A 20,638-nucleotide genomic window follows, 5' to 3' on the forward strand; every position below is an offset into this window, starting at 1 on the left:
CGTAAAATGGGGTGACTTTGACCGATTTTGTACTTTAATTCTATAAAAATCATATTTTAAATTTTGCTACATTTTTGTATATGCAAATATATTATGGGTTTAGGCGTCTACTTTCAGTAGCTTAGATTATAATTACAAGAAAATAATCATGACTTAGAAAAAAAAAAAAAATAAAAAATGCCTTTGGCATTCAACAGTTCACCCCACCTGGGGGGAAGTTGACCGTATATGCATTTTGCCTGTTAAATTATTTTTCTTTTAGGTGGGGTTAATTTGACCGTTTTTTAAACCATTTTTTCTTAATTCGTTATATCGGTGGATTTAACAACCCTTGAAATATTAATTCTTTTTTTTTTTATTTAAAAATGAATTCTTAGATATTTATAAATTTAAATCGTTAAAAATAATTGTAAAAATTATAAAGGGTGGCTGAAGTATATCACAATAGATATTTTTCTGTTTTCGGTCAAATTCACCATAGCGGTCAAAGTAACCCCATTTTACGGTACTGTTTATTTTGCCGCATACCGTATTATGAATTATGTATGTAATAAAACAGAATGCATAAAACACTGTTTGGAACAGATATAAAAAGGTAAGTAATTGATTTTTGAAAAGATATAAAAGTCACTGTTTAATTGCTTTCAACAATATGTCGTTTCTCACGATTAGTCCTTTGTAGGTTTAAGGTAAACTGGCATCGTTAAAAACTCCACGATCTTACCTTCAAAATCTCGACTTAAAATCTGAAAAAATTTAAATACCGACCACTTAACTCTTTCGGCTTTAATTATAGATCGAATTTTAAGGTGAGTTATTTACGACCTGTCACGAAATATAATGATACCATAAACAAAAATTGCCCCTTTAGGAATCGACTACTAAAAGTATTTTGGTGTATTTTGATTAAATTCGATCATCTCTTTAAATAACATGGAAATAAGCGTTGTTGATGGATCGTGATCTAAGAATTAAAGTTGAAACAGCTTCCTTCTTCTTATCGTGTTGTTTTCTTTTGAAGGTTGGCTACCATCACAATGTTTTACAACTTATCCACTGTTATTTCAAACACTTGGAAACAATGTACTGTCAAATCAGGTATTAGCAGTCTTAAATTTGCATACATGTGATTTTTATTTTATCTCTATTATGAGCGGTTTTAGATTCACTTTCTAGAAATTGATGTTGCAGTTTTATGTTTAAATATCAATGATTAGTTGTCTCTGAAGAGTAGTACTTTTATTGCTCGTCTATACATCGGAGAAATGTTTCTCACCTTACTACTTGTCCCCAATATAATTCTCCTTTAGAAATTACTTACTAACAGTACTTTGAGTTATTTCAGTTTGATCATCTCTCTAAATAATATGGATATTAGTGTTGGTGATGACTTTCCATCTACCAATTAACGTAAACTGCCTTCTTTAGAAGTTTGCCTACCATCCAAGTTGATTATAATTTATATACCGCTGTTCAAAGATTGGATAGTCATCATCATCGTCATAAACCTGTACTCGTCCACTGCTAGACATAGGTCTCCCTCAGATCTTTCCATATTTCTCTGTTTTGTGCGGCTTGCATCCAGTTGCTGAGAATACGCTTCAGATCGTCAGCCCACCTGGTTGGTGGTCGTCCTCTGCTCCGTAGTGCTTCTTCTCGTGGCCTTCACTCGACAATACGTTTTGTCCATCGGTTCTCTGACAATCTGGCGACGTGTCCTGCCCAATTACACTTGAGCGACGTGATCATTTCGACGGCGTCCGTTGTTTTTGTTCTACGACGTATTTCTTCGTTTGGCATTCGGTCCCTCAGAGAGATACCCAACATCTGGCGCTCCGTAGCCCTCTGAGTTATGCGAATCTTGTTCACTACCTTTCTTGCAAGTGTTAATGTTTCCGCTCCATAAGTGAGTACAGGCAATACACACTGGTCAAAGATTTTCCTTTTCAGGCATATGGGTAAGTCCGATTTAAATACATAGCTCAGTTTACCAAACGCTGCCCAGGCTATTCCTATGCGACGTGGGAGCTCGCACGTCTGGTTATCTCTTCCCAACCGAATTTCATGTCCCAAGTACTTATAAGATGCAGTCTGCTCAATATCCATTCCATCAACAACAATATTACGATTTAGCACCAGATTAGTCATTATTTGAGTCTTGTTGATATTAATCTTTAGTCCGACCTCTAAGGAAGCGTGATATAACTTGTTCAACATTATTATTGCATCATCCATACGATCGGCTATAAGGACGATGTCATCTGCGAATCTCAAATGACTGAGCTTTTCTCCATTTATATTGATACCATATATACAGAAAACGAAGACCAACTATTATAGTTAATCAGAATAACCAGGTAGTGCTAGGTGAAAAAGAGAAAATTCATATATGGGAAAACTATATTCAGGAGCTCTTTCATGACGAAAGACCCATGAGTGAAGTTTATACAGACGACCAGCTGACTGGCCCTTCAATTACTAAAGAGGAAATAGAAAAGGCAATATTATATTCAATATTCAATATTCCGATGGGAATCGAAGTGAATGGAGTATTAATCAACAACATACGATATGCTGATGATGCTATCTTAATTTGCGACAACATAGCAGATCTTCAACAACTTGTCACTATAATCGGAGAATACAGTAAGCGAATGGGATTAGAGATTAATACCAAAAAGACCAAATTCATGATCATCTCCAGAAGTCCATTGAGAGAGTGAGTAAATTCAAATACCTAGGAACGTGGCTTTTTGAAGACTGGGCATCGGACAGGGAAGTAAAATGTCGCATTGAGCAAGCTCGACAAGCTTTCGTAAAATTCAGGAAGGTACTGAGCTGCTCAGAGTTCGACCTTACACTGAGACTAAGGTTTACTAAATGCTACGTGTGGTCGGTGCTGCTATATGGCATAGAGGGCTGGACACTCAAAACGAGGGATATAAACAGATTAGAAGCCTTCGAAATGTGGCTTTATCGCCGTATCCTAAAGATACCATGGACGGCGAAAGTCACAAATGTGGATGTCCTTAACAGAATCAACCAAGAACGTCAGCTTTTCGAAAACATCAAGAAAAGAAAAACGGCGTATTTGGGTCACATCATGCGAAACGAAAAATACCAGTTCCTTCAACTTATAATCCAGGGTAAAATTGAAGGCAAGAGAGGAATAGGACGCAAGAAAATGTCCTGGCTCCGAAACATAAGGCAATGGACAGGGATTACCGACATACAATCACTGATCCACATTGCAAGAAACAGAGAGTTAATGGAAAATGTGATCGCCAACATCCATTAGTGGATTTGCATTTGAAGAAGAAGAAGATTGATACCATATTCGTTCAGATCTGCCTTTTTAAGATTGGATAAGTATGTACAGTCAAACGAGTCCCTTAATTCGCAGTTATCTGTTTCAGATCTAAGTGTCATCCACATGTTGCTAATGGGAACTCCATTAACCTTTATTCCAGAGGTTTCACCCTCGAGAGCTTTTTTCAGGATCACTACCAAGTAGCCATTAAAAAAATTGGCGACAATACGCATCCCCGCCTTATCGCATGTCTAATTTCTAATGTCTAATGATCCTGAGGTCATTGCAGTCTATTTCCTTTGATTTTAAGGCTCTAGGGCGTTAGGGCTCTAACCACAAAGACTCATAAGGAAAGATGTGGGAAAATGGGACAAGAATCTTGATGAAATCTACTCGGACTTCTGTTCGCTCCGCAAAAATACTCTACCTACTTTAGGAAATTAAACTTACAGTAATCACAGCTATTATTATTGGACACTGCTTACTCAGATATCATATCTACTCCAGTCGTGAGACGAGAATGCCACTAAGCTTCTACAAATTATCTTAGTTGAATTTTCCTATGAATGTCAATTTTGGGATAAAAAAAGGTGCGAAAAATTTTGCTACTCCAACACCCTGAGTTAAGTCTTAACCCTAAGAAATTAGAAAACGCATTGAAATAGCAAGGTCTGATTTCATGAACATGAGTGAAATGCTCTGTAACCCCAAGCTATCAGTCACAATAATGAGAACACTCAAGTGTTATGTGTGGTCTCTATTACTGTATGGCTGTGAGACCTGGACATTAAAATAGTATGACGTCAACAAATTGAATTCATTCGACATGTGGATGTACCGCCGAATGTTAAGAATAAGCTGGACCAGCAAAAAACGAATGCAGAACTTCTATAAATAATAAACAAACGTCCTCATCTGGTCACTACAATCAAAAATAGAAAGACGTCATATCTAGGACACATAATGCGCCATAGGGAATTTGAGCAGCTCCAGGTAATATTGGATATTACCTGGAATATTTACAATCCTATAGGGTTGTAGGATTGTGTTATAGAGGTAGCACCTTTTATCGGAACGACCACATCAAGCGTCATAGACGGGAGATGGTTCTTGATAACTGGTCCTCATAAGACAACTAACTCTCACTTATAGCTCCACGTGCCACACCCCGGGCAACTGCATTGGTCTGCAGGCTGAACTAAGTGAGGGTAGCCAGATATGGCGATAATTTCACCGAGTGATTGCCGGTATAAGCAATCTCCCACTTACCGACCAACGGCTTCTGCCGGATGAGTTAATAAGTGGTAGGGCACTCTTTTGTCCTGGGGTTGAGAAATCGGTCTTGAAGGCGGATGAACAAAAAAAAACGGTCAACGGCATAAGGATGTAGAAAGCAAGGGGAAACCACTACATTAAAAATCATATACGGATATCTCTAGTACAATTGTCATGGCTGTACAAAAAAGTAACTCTGTTACTGATCATGGATATCGGAGACCAAGATCCGGCAGGGGAGGCAAATCACAGATAGACCACAGGGCCTCTCAGGTCGATATCAAACTAAATCCCTGTGAAATACCCATCAGTAACACATTGTCCAAAAAGAAGACTAGAATCGACAAAAAGTGCATTAATATAGGCACGTGGAATGTTAAGTCAATATACCAAGCAGGTAAAGTCCATAATGTCATTCAGGAAATGGAAAGATTTAACATAAAAATATTAGGATTAAGTGAGACCAGATGGCCCAATTCAGTTGACATATTAGTAGGCCAAACAAAGATATACTACTCTGGTAATGACAATGACCCAAATCACTGGAATGGAGTAGCGATATTAGTTGATAAAACCACCCAGAAGTTTGTAACTGGCTTCTTACCCATCTCGGATAGAGTTATGATGATAACACTCAAAACAACCCAGTCTAGAGTCAATATATGCTCCCACAGCAGATAAATCGGATGAAGAACTCGAACAGTTTTATAACGAATTACAACAAGCTTTAGAAGTAACCAAGTCTAGAGACGTTACAATAGTAATGGGAGATCTAAATGCAAAAATCGGTAGAGGAATTCAAGGTGATTTTATTGGAAACTTTGGACTGGGCACTCGTAACGAGAGAGGAGAAAGATTGGCTCAATTCTGCCAAGTGACCGATTTTATTGTCACGATTACTTATTATGATCTGCCCACCAGGAGACTCTATACATGGAAATCACCAAGACAACCAACATAACGTCATTAGAAACCAAATTGACTACCTTCTCATCTGCAAACGATACCGAAATTCCATAAAATCATACTCTGGAGCTGATGTGACATCAGATCACAACCCAGTTGTAGGAAGGTTTAGAATTAATCTAAAGAAGTCTGTGGTTAAAACTAAAGTAGAGACGATACAAGTATCTCGTTTGAGAGATCCATCAACAAAAGAGCAAGTCACACTAAAAATTAAAGAAGAGCTCACCAAAATAGAAACTATTCCTACTGAAGATGCAAACAGGAAATGGCACATGTTAAAAAAGCTCTTATCCGCACATGTGAGACAACACTAACACCTAAACTAATTAAGAATAAAAATGAATGGATGACCGAGGAGATTCTAGATCTCATGGAAGCAAGGCGATCTTATAAAACCAAAGACAAAAACATGTATAATATTCTACACACAGAAATAAGTAGAAAGATCAGAGAGGCAAAGGAAAGATGGTATAGCGACAGATGCGCAGAGATTGGACAGTTGGTAGAGAAACATGATAACTTAAACCTTCATAATAAAATTAGAGAAATAACAGGCACTAATATTAAGAAAAAATCAAACATACTGCTGGATAAAAACGGCAAAATAATTATAGACGTCGGTGAAAGGCTCAAAAAATGGCAGGAATATATTCAAGAGCTATTTAAAGACGAACGGACTGAGATAGTACTAGAGAGGGGAAAAGTTCGATAACGGCCCAGACATAACAGAAGATGAGGTATTAGAGGCGATAAAGCGAACAAAGAACAACAAGGCAACAGGTTCTGACCAAATACCTGTAGACATAATACGGTTAATAGAAGAACAGCAAATTGGAATATTGGTCGACTTATTTAATACAATATACAGTACAGGAATCATTCCCAGAGATTGGCTGCTGTCAACGTTCATAACACTGCCAAAAAAACCAAATGCAAAAGAATGCCAAGACCACCGGATAAGTTTGCCAAGACCACCGGACCAAGGAATAAGTTTAATGAGTCATACACTCAAAATATTTTTAAAAATTATACACCGGAGAATACATAACAAACTTGAGCAGGACATAAGCGACACGCAATTCCGATTTAGAAATGCAATGGGAACGAGGGAAGCCCTGTTCGCTGTAAATGTACTTGTGCAAAGGTGCATGGATGTTAATCAGCCAGTATATATGTGTTTCTTGGATTATAACAAAGCCTTCGATAAGGTCAGACATAACCGCCTTATCGAATTGCTTGAAAAGAAAAACTTAGATATAAGGGACATCAGGATCATTAGTGCCATCTATTATAATCAGATCGCTGTGGTAAAAGAGAACAACGCCTTTTCAAATGAAATACAGATTGAGAGGGGTGTCAGACAGGGCTGTGTCCTGTCTCCTACTTTGTTCAATTTGTATTCAGAGGAAATAATCCAGGAAGCACTAGAAGACCTAACCACGGGAATAAAAGTAAATGGCCGACCAATCAAGAATATACGGTTTGCCGTCGACACTATTTTATTAGCCGAATGTCTTGAGGATTTACAACAAATGGTTGACAGAGTGGTAGAAGTCAGCCGAGAAAACGGACTGTCCCTAAACACAAAAAAGACACAATTTATGGTAATCACAAAAGCTCAACAGCGCCAAGAAAGCATAACAATACATGGAGAACGAATTAAAAAGGTTGAAAAATATAAATATTTGGGTACAATAATTAATGAAACTAATGAGTACACAGAAGAGATTAAAGCAATAGGACAGGTAAGAAATGCTTTCAACAAACTGAAAAAAGTACTCTAGCAGGGACATTACAATTTCTTTAAAGATAAGACTTCTGAGATGCTACGTGTTCTCCGTATTATTCTATGGGTTGGAGGCTTGGACATTAAAGAAGGATGTTTCGGACAGATTAGAAGCCTTCGAGTTATGGGCCTACAGAATATTAAGAATAAGTTGGGTGGATAGAGTCACGAATATCGAGGTGTTGAGAAGAATGGGAAAAGATAAAGAGGTTTTAAATAAAATTAAAGTCAGAAAACTGCAATATCTGGGACATGTTATAAGGGGCGAGCGTTATAACTTGTTACAATTAATAATACAAGGAAGAATACTGGGTAGAAGGAGTCGCGGAAGAAGACGCATCTCCTGGTTAAACAATTTGAGAGCTTGGTTTAATTGCACTTCTGCTGATCTCTTTAGAGCAGCGGTATCGAAAGTGCGAATTGCCGTGATGGTTGCCAACCTTCTTAGAGGAGATGGCACATAAAGAAGAAGAAGAAGGTAATATTAGAGGACGAAGAAAAAATCCTGGCTCCGAAACATCAGAGATTGGACCCACACAACAGAAAATGACAATTCATCAAGCCTAGAACAGAGAGAAATTATTTTGCATCTTTTTGAGGTCCCAAAATTCACATTTTGACCAAAATTTAGTTTGTTCGTCTCGATTTTAGAGATCAAATCTCTGACGACTCAGATTAATCCAATCTACAACATAAGCAATGTGGACAGAGTCTCAGTGAAATTTCAGGTAAAACTAATTTCTTGTGGAACTTTAATATTATTTAATATCTTTAATGGAAAAGAAATAACGATTTATGCAAATCGAAACATAAGAAAACGTATTTTCAACTGAAATTTTGGTTAATTCCCGTTAAAGATAGTAAACAACAAGAATGCTAGTTATAAATCTAGACCAAAATAGTGGAAAAGCCCATTCGAGAAATGCTAGTGGTTAAAGAAAGTGTCAATGAAGCAGTGTATTTACATGAAAAACTACCCGAAATTAATCCTTTTAGCTGTTTTTTTCTGAAATTAAGTAGCAGCAGAGTCTCCCCAGTTTTTAAATGTAGGTATGTAAATTTATTTAATTTATTTTTAAATAAAAATTTAAATAATCAGAAAATCTTACCATGTATCTGTATTAATTTTTCTTATGTCCCTTAATCCAAAAGTAGCGAAAATCACAACACTTATCAAAGTATATCACTTTTGTAGAACCGTTTTACAACGTGTACCTCAATAAAGTTATTCAAATGCGCGGACTAGTGACCGTCTATCTTATTACCGTCTTCTAAAGAGGACAAAATCTTACTGAAGAAAGAAACACTGTCGAAACTAGTCTTAACTTTTACAACAGCTGCTAGTGTAAAGTTTATGCCCACATAAAACCAGACTAAAATGGTAAAGACCCGTTTTGTGAAGTTACCAATAGTTTCCAACGGTAATGGTGGATGCGCTGAAAGAGACTATCTGTTCACCGGTAAATACTTCGCAACTGGTAGGACGTTTGAATTAGATTGTTGCTATATCGAATTTTAATACGCAACTAAATGCAAACTGATTCAATGTGTCGTTAATATTGGAGTGTGAGCGTATTTGTGAACAATGCTAATTTTTTCTTAATTAAAAGCAGGTGGACTTTTAGGAATGCCCGATAGCGATGGTATGATGTGTTTTATATTCACATCACGGGTTTTTGTTTTCGTAAGATTTTTAATCGATAATATTAATCGAATAGACTCAGGGTACAATGGCGTGCATTTTAAAATCTCTTTGTAGTCAAACGAAAATGTGAAATGCCAAATCAGTACAGCGTCGCACTGTCAACGTTTCTATTAACATATATTTTGCAACACTTGGTATTTTGCTTTGTTTATGCCCTCCATGAGGTGACAGACTCGGATGCACAGTCTGAGATCTCTAGCCAGTTGGTTCTTATAAGAACAAGAACCTTTACTTGTTTCCATCGTATATTTCCGTATACATAGATTAGATTTCTGTTTGTGATCTGTGATGTTGACAGGAATTTATTTCGATTGTCTGCCTCCAAATTTTCCTAGTTTATTTAGCGTTACTCAGGGTGCACCACGTGCAAGCGGGCTAGCATTACGAATTAGAACAACCTGTAGAAGATGCGCCGATTCCCTTTACAGATGGGGTGAACTTCTCTCACCTTTTTGTGATTTCGTCGCTTCAAGATAGTCGATTAGGCACATAGTACAGAACAACCACCCTGAGCATACATAGACGACCCTACATACTTTGTAATTGCCACTGAAGAGTCAATAGAATATATAAAAAAAAAGAATGTGTGTACTTTGTACACACGTAAGAAGTTATACATACTTCTATTATATGATTTCAACGAAATTAATATACTTTAAACAGTTTATTTATATTGTATTTAAATATTAAACTAATTTTATTACTTACTACTTTTCAAAAATTTTTATTAAAGCAATACCAAAAATTAAAAAATAAAAGAATAAAACACACACAAACACATTGAAAAATGCCACAAATGATTTCTGAACAATAATTGTCGGAAATTTTTTTAACTAAATACGTATTCTCTGAAAAAAATATATATAATAAATATACTTACAATCATAAAATGTATAAAAAAAATAAAGAAATAAAAGTTTCTGTTGGGGTTCGAACCCGATTATTCTAGCGCAGTTAGTATTGAAATTCATTCATCTTACACTTTCACCCACGGAGACACATGCATAATGTGGGAAGATCGACTAACTAAACGGTTTGAACTTTTGACAGTTCTGAATTTAACCAAATTATTTTGATTTTTGCAGAATTGAAATAATAAAATACAACAAATCATAGAGTAAGAAAAGAATATATTAGGTGAATATTGATAGAAATTTTGATGGCAATCAAATTACGTAAATCAAAGCATTACATACTATTTTGGTAGGTTCATTTTAAATTTTCCAAATAGGTAGGTACCTACCTATGTAATTTTTTATTAGGATACTGAAACATTTACAATTATTACGTACTTTAAAAACTATTTAAAAAGTCACTACAATAATTATAAATAAACTTGCTTTTTTCTCTGCCATCACAACAAAAAAAAAGAATGTGTGTGTACTTTGTACACACGTAAGAAGTTATACTTCTATTATGTGATTTAAACGAAATTAATATACTTTTTATTTATATTTTGTTTAAATATTAAACTAATTTATACTTACTACTTCTCAAACATTTTTATTAGAACAGTGCCAAAAATTAAAATAATAAAAGAATAAAACACACACAAACACATTAAACAAGCCACAAATGATGTCTGAACATTAATTGTCGAAAAATTTTTTAACTAAATACGTATTTTCTGAAAATACAATTATATAATAAATATACTTACAATCATAAAATGTATTAAAAAAAAACAAAATAGAAAGTTTCTAATGGGACTCGAACCATCGCTGATAAGAGCGGTTGGTATTGGAATTCATTCGCCTTCTCCGCTTAGCCATGGACATTATGTGTCATTATTTACGGAGATCGACTAACTAAACGGATTAAACTTGTGATATTTTGATATTTTGAAAATTGATCAAATTATTTTAATTTTGAATTGAAATGATTTAGAATTGAAAAAATACAACAAAACATAGAGTAAAAAACAATATATTAGGTGAATATTGATAGAAATTTTGATGGTAATCAAATTATATAAATAAAAGTATTACATACTATGTATTTTGGCAGATCAAATAGGTAGATTTATACCCATGATACATTAATAATTATTACGTACCTGTTGCTTTTAAAAACTATTTAAAAGTCACTACAATATTATAAACTTTTTTGTTTCTGTCCTCACAACAATAAAACTAATATATTATACATTTGTTTACCTTTACCTTTACCTCCAAACCACAGCTGCCATATCGGATAATTTTTGACATGTCATTTGAACATCCAATCAGAACAAGGTTATAATGCGCATGCGCCGGGCTGATAGGTTTTAACATATAAAAAAATCACCCTCTATCGCCGGTAAAGAAGTATAACTTCAAAAAACTAATATACACAACATTTGTTTATCCATAATCTCCATATTGAGCAATTATTGACAGATGATTTTAACACTCAATCAGATCCCGTATAACGTTTGAGCGACTAATACCATACTGTTGGTGTGCGCGTGCGCCCAGGAAAATAAAAATTCACCCTCGTGCCTAAAGAACTATAACTTCAAAAATGGACAGCTGTTTGTAATATATTGTATAATGCATAAATCTAAATTTAATTACTTACTTGGTGATGTAAGTCATACGCTAAATAAATAAATTTTAAAATCTAGATTCAATTCCTCCTAAAGTATAGATCAGCGATACTCAACCTTTCTCTTTCCTGGGCCACATAGTAGCTATTGCCACAGCCTGCGGGCTGCAATCAAGATGAAGTAGTATACAGGGTGTTTCATTGAGAAACGGAAATACTTGAATGGTGAATAGAGGTAAATGAGGCAGTTCTAGCCATACTAAACTTATTGCTCCACCGACTTTATAACAGAGTTACAGGGTTCTTTATCGATTTTGCCCATTTCTTTCTGGACCCATAACTTTATAACCACCTTGTATGTTTTTTGATATTTGGTACACATATGTCACACTTAGAACTAAAACCACCCTACTACTAACCACAAGAAAAATCCAGGTCCGGTTAAACAAAATTATAAATTCATTGTGACCTTGAAACAACATCCTGTATATTGAAATTTTCAAAACCTGTTTGCACATTTGAAAAGAGCTTTAATGGAGCTTCCATTTTTTGCGCAGACAATTCAATGAATTTAATTTTGACATTATGTCGAAATTTTTAAAAACTCGTACTTTCAAAACAAAATTTTCGATATAATTTCAAAATTAATGTCAGTAAATTATCTGCGCAAAAAATTGAAGCGAGCAATTCAACTTAGTTTTTTGTGCTCTTTTCAAATGTGCAGACGAATTTTGAAAATTTTAATATAGAGGGTCAAAATTGTTTTAAATTTTTTTTGTTAATCTGGACCGGAATTTTTCTTGTGATTACTAAATGGGTCGTTGCAATGTAGTAAATACGTATTGATTATTTTTAAATTGTATTTATAATAAATATTTTATTGTTCATTAACTTTAATAATTTATTATTAAAAGTTAATAATACCTTGCTTTTTAATCAGAGTTCTTAAAAATGTCAATATAATTTAAAATTAAAGTCATTAAATTGTCTGCCTTACGCACAAACACGCCTTAAACACACCGGCACACTATCAAATAATTTGAAAAACACGTGAAATTTGACAAATAATTTGATCACAGGGCCCTTTAGTTAGCCTTCAGCCCACATAAAAAAGGCTAGAGGGCCGCATGCGGCCCGCGGGCCGCAGGTTGAGTATCACTGGTATAGATGAAATAATACATTGTAGAAGAGATCTAGGGACATCGGTTAATCCAAATAATAACACATCAGGAAAAATAAAAAGGCGAAGCATAATTATTGCAGACAGGTGTTTTTATGATCTATCAAAGTAATTAGCTAACGAACGCCTGTCTCAAAAAACTCGCATAATACTTCACAGTACAATGAAAGTCCCCGTTCTCACATATGGAACAGAGGTATTAACCCTAAACAAAGAAGACGAATCATCTCTTTCGATTTTTGAAAGAAAGGTAATACGCAAGATATTCGGAGGGGTCTGTGAGCGCGGAATATTGAGCGTAGATATAGCTTTGCTAGAACAAATATTATGGTAGGGGAGCCCAAGCGGGGATTTTTGCAGTTACTCGAGCGCGTCAGATTATCATATGGGGAGAAATCTGGTACCCTGCAGATGTACCTCTACCATATATTGGCTCTTAACACAGGGGAGTTCGTTAAGGGGGGCCCGAAAAAAAAAATCTATCCTTAAAAAAACTCGAAATTGTCAGATTAAGATAAGGTAAGTTAAGCACATGCAAAAGAGTGTATATTTAAAAAATCTGACGATTTGAACCGGGCATAAGGAAATGGGCGGGTCCCAAAGTTTCACAAGAAAAAAGCGAATATTTCGCGAAATGAATGACAGATCGCAAAACTAAAAAATATGTGCTTAATTTTTTTTAAAAATCTATCGAATAATACCAAACACGACTTCCCACGGAGAGGGATGGGGGTAAATTTAATATTTTAAATACGAATTCCGCGATATTTCGCGAAATGAAGATCAGATCGAAAAACTGTAAAATACACTTATTCAATATTTTTGAAAAATCTATCGAATGGCATCAAACACGACCCCCTACGGAGGTGGGGTGGGGGGCTACTTTAAAATCTTAAATAGGAACCCTCATTTTTTATTGCAGATTTGGATTCCTTACGTAAAAATAAGTAACTTTTATTCGAAGCATTTTTTCGAATTATGGATAGATGGCGTTATAATCGGAAAAAACGATTGTTGGAAATGGAAAATTAAATTAAAAAATGGCAAGCGCCCGCTAAGATGGAAAACTTTACTTAACTTTTTTTGATTTTAAGACCTACTCTTCACATCCCAATAGGTCGCCAAAGCGCTCGAGTGACTGCACATTTAGCATACATTGCTCCCCTACCATTACCACTATAATCAAGCGAAGGCCAGACAAGCGACAGACAGGCGACAAGCGACAATTTACGGCGCTGTAAGAGCAGTAAAATGAAGGGCGAAAAATGGGTCCTCTCCTATGTTGATATGTTTCTGCGCGATATTTTCGCACTTCATTTTACTACTCTTACAACGAGTAAATTGTCCCTTGTCTGGCCGTAGCCTAAACCGCCTTTAGGCCTTTAGACCTTTAGACCCGCTTTCGTGGGCAGGGTATGTAGCCCGGCCCCGGAATCGAACATGGTAAAAATGATTCTAAGAGCGCAACCGGTGGGAATGAGATAACTAGGTAGACCAAAGCTGAAGCGGATAGATCCGGTAACACAGGATTCATAGAAGATCGGTGTTGCCAACTGGAAAATCCAAGCAAGGGACAAAGAAGAATGACGCAGAAAGCCTGAGAAGGTCGACGCTCTTTAAGGGCTGTAGCCAGGATGTGATGATGAATGTGGATGCGCTGAAAGAGACTATTTGTTCACCAGTAAATACTTCGCGAACTGGTAGGACGTTTGAATTAGATTGTTGCTATATCGAATTTTTATATGCAACTTAATGCAAACTGATTCAATGTGTCGTTAATATTGGAGTGTGAGCGTATTTGTGAACAATGCTAATTTTTTTTAATTAAAAGCAGGTGGATTTTTAGGAATGCCCGATAGCGATGATGTGTTTTATATTCATATCACTGGTTTTTTTTCGTAAGATTTTTAATCGATAATATTAATCGAATAGACTCAGGGTACAATGGCGTGCATTTTAAAATCTCTTTGAAGTCAAACGAAAAAAGTGAAATGCCAAATCAGTACAGCGTCGCACTGTCTACGTTGCTATCAAAATTTATTTTGCAACACTAAGGGCCGGTTGTTCGAACGCTAATCAACAATGATCACTATCAAATATTTAATTACTGTCACCAAAGCTGTCAATGTCAACTTTTATTGGGTTGCTGAAAACATAATTGATTAAAATTATGAGATTAGTTAATCAATTAACATAACAATTATTAACATAATTGATTAAGTAATTTCATATTATGTTTTCAGCAACCCAAACAAAGTTGACATTGACAGTTGGTGACAGTAATTAAATTTTTGATAATGATCATTGTTGATTAGCGTTCGAACAACCGGCCCTTAGCATTTTGCTTAGCTTATGTCCTCAATATTAGGATATGTATAAGGTCCAAGATCTCTAGTCAACTCTAATAAGAACCTTTATTTTTTTCCATCGTATATTTCCGTATATATTAGATTTCCGTTTGTGGCAGGTTTGTGATGTTGGCAGGAATTTGTTTCGTTCGCCTGCCACCAAAATCGGCTAGTTTATTTAGCATTACTTAGGGTGCACCACGTGGAGGCGATCTAGTATTAGGTATCAGAACAAAGTGTGGGAGATGTGCTGACTCCCTCTACATATGGGATAAACTTCTCTCGCCCTTTTGTGATCGCGACGCTGCAACACAGATGATCAGGTACATAGTACAGGTCTGCTCACGAAGAGCATACCTACACAGGGGACCTTTTAAATACTTTGTAATTGCCACCGAAGAAATAATGGAACATATAAAAAAACTGGACATCTGTTTGTAATGTATTGTATAATGCATAAATCTAAATTTAATTAAAAAAGATGGCTTTTGTTTACTTTCGATTCAGATAGATGCACAATCCCTGGACAGCTGTTTCTGCCTTACAGGCTTCCTCAGCAGAGCTAGCGTGCACACCTCTAAAGCGAAAATAAGCCAGCCCATCTATTTAAGGTAAATTTCAAAGATTATTTGAAATCCACATTGGGACGCAATTCAGCGACATCTCTTAAATGAACTGAAAAGTCTCAGATACAGAATCCACCATTATAATAAGTATTAAATGGTAAATAATATTATTCAAATCTGAAACATTTCTTATTGAACAATGCTCATTTTTTTAAATTAAAAGCAAGTGGACTTTTAGGAATGCCTGATAGCGATGGTATGATGTGTTTTATATTCACATCACGGGTTTTTGTTTTAGTAAGATTTTTAATCGATAATATTAATCGAATAGACTCGAGGTACAAGGGCGTGCATTTAAAATCTCTTTGTAGTCAAACGAAAAAAGTGAAATGCCAAATCAATACAGCGTTGCACCGTCTACGCTGCAATTAAAATCTAGATCCAATTGCTCATAAAGAATAGATGAAATAATAAATTGTATAAATAAAACCTAGTGAAAACCTAGGGACATCGGTTAATCCCAATAATATCAGGGGTAATAAAAAGGCGAATCATAATAATTATTGCAAACAGGTGTTATCATCATGCTCTATCAAAATACATAGCTCACAAACGTCTGTCTCAAAAAACTCGTATCAGACTGTATGGAACAGTAACAATTCCTACTCTCACATATGGATCAGACATGGACCTTAAACAAAACAGATGAATCTAGCAATTTTTGAAAGAAAGGAACTACGCAAGATATTCGGAGAGGTTTGTAAGCACGGAATATGGATGCATAGATATAACTTTGAACTGCAGAATATCTACAAACATTAAGTTTGGTGAAAAAGATATTACCACTAAAATCAAGCGAATTCGTCTGCAGTGGGCAGGACATGTAGCCCGGGATCCGGGATTTCAATCGGTGGGAATGAGAAGACGAGGTAGACCAAAACTAAGGCGAATATACTGGGTTACACAGGATGATGAGCAAATACTCATCAATTGGAAAATCCAAGCAAGGATAAGAACAGAATGGTGCAGAAAGACTGAAAAGTCGAGGCTCTTTAAGGGTTGTAGCATCAGGATGTATTGATAAATGGTGGATGCGCTAAAAGAGACTATCTGTTCACCAGTAAATACTAAGCGAACTGGTAGGACGTCTGAATTAGATTGTTGCTATATCGAATTTTAATACGCAACTTAATGCAAACTGATTCAATGTGTTGTTAATATTGGAGTATGAGCGTATTTGTCATCAATGCTAATTTTTTCTTAATTAACCTTCGGAGTACGAAGACTGGGTCAAGCGTGACCCGAAATTCAGTTATTTCTTAATATTTTATGAAATAATTTTTTTACAAATCCGATTTATCGTAAGTTCTCCTTATTTGTTTCAATCTATTTTTTCGTATATAATTCGTGAGCATGCAAATTACAGTTTTTCCTCTACGTAACATCTATGATGCCGGGTCAGTCCTGACCCGGTCTTCGGATTTCGAAGGATATTTTCAATATGTTTGTAGGTATACGTAAATCGCAGCCGTCTCTGTTTACGGGTATACGTACAGTGGAACCCCGATAAGTCGGCCTCCGATAACCCGGAAGTCCGGCTAACCCGAACCGATTTTCATCAGACAAAACAAACATTTTTTCACTTTGACCAAGTTTTTTGCCAAGAAATAAACAATACTGTATACAACTGTACGTAATTAAGATGTATTGTGCATATTTTATGTATTTCATGTTTTTGCAATTATAATGGAGTTTATCTGTAAGTATACCGTGTTTTATTAATTTTTACCATATTCTCCGGCTAACTCGGATTTTCGATAACTCGGATCGGCCGCAGTCTCGATTAATCCGACTTATCGAGGTTCCACTGTATTCAAATATATGGCCGGAGCAAATTTACCTATGCCCGTTTTCTGTAAGGTATTAACATCTGGCCGCAGGAGCGAACTAGTATATGCCCATGGGTAACCATCTTAAAAAATTTAAATACAATAATTTAGGATTTTGTTTGTTTTTTGTTGAATTAAAGATACTGTTTAATAATACTGACTATTTAAAACATCCTTATAAATAAAATGAAAATGGGTCACGCTTGACCCATCATCGTAATCTAAGTAAGTCAAATAATCTCCGTACTCCGAAGGTTAAAAGCAGGTGGACTTTTGGGAATGCCCGATAGCAATGGTATGATGTGCTTTATATTCACAACACGGGTTTTGTTTTCGTAAGATTTTCAATCGATAATATTAATCGAATAGATTCGAAGTACTATGGCGTGCATTTTAAAATCTCTTTGTAGTCAAACGAAAAAAGTGAAATTCCAAATAAATAGAGCGACGCACTGTTTACGCTGCCTTTAAAATCTAGATTTAATGGAGGCATAGATATAACTTTGAACTGCCGAATATCTACAAGCATAAGTTTGATGAAAAAGATATTACCGCTAAAATCAAGCAAAGCCGCCTGTAGTAGGCAGGACATGTAAGCCCGGACCCCGGAATCGAATACGATAATAAATATACTTACAGCGCAACAGGTAGAAATGAGACGATGAAGGAGACCAAATCTAAGGTGGGTAGACGGGGTAATACAGGATGCTGAGGATATCTGTGTTACCAACTACAAAACCCAAGCAAGGGGCAGAGCAGAATGGCGCAGAAAGCCTGAGAAGCTGGAAGCCCTTTAAGGGCTGTAGCACCAAGATGCCGATGAGAAATGGTAGATGCCCTAAAAGAGATTATCTGTTTACCAGTACTGGTAGGATGTCTTAATTAGCGGTGGCGCCCAAAATCCCGACACGCCAGAATCCCGACAGGCCAAAATCCCGACATGCAACAATTCTCTCATAAGTAAAAATTCCGACCACTACATTTTGAATATTTATTGTTTCGTTTTTAAATGCAATACCAAATCATATTATAGAGTATTAAAATTGAAAAATTATTACTTACTAATAAGTACGGGTACTAATTATTATGTATTTTAAAAGAAAAAAATATTTAAACACTTTATTTTATAATATAAAAGCTATACTTACTTGGTATACATGGTAATATCTATTATATGAAAGTAAACTTGAACTCAGGATTTAATTATACATATATTATTGGATATACAGGGTGTCCCGAAAAGATTGGTCATAACTTATACCACAAATAATGGAAATGTATCATTACTATGGCAGGAACATCTTAAAACAAAATTATAGTGAAATTGTCCACCACATAAAAATTTTATGGGGGTTTCGTTCCCTTAAATCCCCCCAAACTTTTGTGTACGTTTCAATTAATTCATTATTGTGGTACCATTAGTTAAACACAACGTTTTTAAACCTTTTTTGCGTCTTAGTATTTTTCGACAAGCCAGTTTTTATCAAGATGAGGCTTCTTTTTTAATATATTTACATAAAAATTTTATGGGGACTTTGTTCCTTTAAACCCTCCAAATGTTTGTGTACGTTCCAATTAAACTATTATTGTGGTACCATCAGTTAAACTCAGTGTTTTTAAAACTTGTTTGCCATTTAGTCTTTTTTTGATAAGTCACCTTTTATCGAGATGCGGCTTTTTTTTTTCAAAATATACCTAAAAATGTAAATTATAAATAAATTTTCAGATTATTAACAGGTCTATAACCGTACTTAACCATATGTGTACAAATATGTGGCGGATTCGACAAATATTCAAAATATCTCGATAAACACCGGCTTATCGAAAAAGTACTAAGAGACAAAAAAGTTTTAAAAACAATGTGTTTAACTAATAGTGTCACAATAATAATTTAATTGGAACGTACACAGAAGTTGTAGTGAACAAAACCCCCATAAAATTTTTATGGGGTGCACAAATTTCACTTTAATTTTTGTTTTTAAGATGTTGCTGCCATATGAATGCCACATGTCTATTTTCAATAAAAAATCTCTAAGAGTTTTCGATATATGAAAAAAAATCGATTTTCATTTTGTAAATTCAAAGGGCTGTAACTTTTTTTGTGTGCACTATTGTATATAGGTAAGTGAGGTTCAAACAATCTATTTTTGACCCCAGAATCTGTGGTATAATTTATGACCAATCTTTTTGGGATACCCTGTATATTGGCAAAAAAATAATTTAATTCGTATACCCATGTTAGAAATTTTATTTAGAAAAGTAGTTCATATTAAATGGTAAATACTTTTGTTTAGTAACAAAAAATAAAAAATATGACCATAAACAAAAAACAAGAAATAAATGTAATTATATTATGTTAAAAAGGAACCTATCAAACCTGTCGGGATTCTGGCCTGTCGGGATTTTGGCCTGTCGGGATTTTGGGGTAGACCCCTTAATTTGTATCTTTACTACATATATCGAATTTTAACTCACATCACGGGTTTTGGTTTTCGTAAGATTTTTAATCGATAATATTAATCAAATAGATATTTTAAAATCTCTATGTAGGCAAACGAGAAAAGTGAAATGCCAAATTAGTACAGCTTTGTACTGTCTGCACTGCTATGCTAAATTCAATTCCTCTTAAAGTAGACAGTCCCATTTTAATGACAGTTCGGTCACAATATTCTCCCTTGTTCTTTGAGGGTACTGAAAGATGAAATCACGGGGAGTAAAATATATGAAAACTGTGGGGTTTCCTAAGGAAATCTAAGTAAACTGTATTTCCTTTTGTAAAGAAAATCACATGTGCTACGAGTATTTTTGATTGATTCTATTTTTAGAAATTTTGGCATAACGGCTACACAGTGTGAGTGTCCTAGGACTACTAGGGCCTAATTGGTCAGTGCCCGTGATTTTCCCTTGATGCCATTTGAAAGTTTTTTAGTTTTCACGATAAGGAAAAAAACGGCACAAACGCAGGTTGTGATAACGAAAAATTTAAGCTTGGAAAAGTTGCGGAAAAAAATTCGATTTTAAGAAAAACGAACCTACTTGCACTCTAAATTTACTTTTTTTACTTATATCTTATGACATTTACAGTAC

General features: G+C 35.2%; 1 protein-coding gene across 5 annotated transcripts in view; it reads right to left on the reverse strand.

Moving 5' to 3' along the window:
- The window catches only part of LOC114337513 (uncharacterized), a 772,834-nt gene that overhangs the window by 392,377 nt on the left and 359,819 nt on the right, over positions 1-20,638 (reverse strand). For 2 of the 5 annotated variants that reach the window (XM_050642995.1, XM_050642992.1), the window contains exon 1: positions 8,447-8,743. The exons of 2 other annotated variants lie outside the window; for them this stretch is intronic. The gene's annotated coding sequence lies outside the window, so the exon portion shown is untranslated. Of the gene's footprint in view, positions 1-8,446; positions 8,744-20,638 lie in introns of those variants that run through there. One more of the 5 variants, XM_050642996.1, reaches the window with a different exon arrangement.

This window comes from Diabrotica virgifera, chromosome 2 (genome assembly GCF_917563875.1).
Source record: "Diabrotica virgifera virgifera chromosome 2, PGI_DIABVI_V3a".
NCBI classification, from domain to species: domain Eukaryota; kingdom Metazoa; phylum Arthropoda; class Insecta; order Coleoptera; family Chrysomelidae; genus Diabrotica; species Diabrotica virgifera.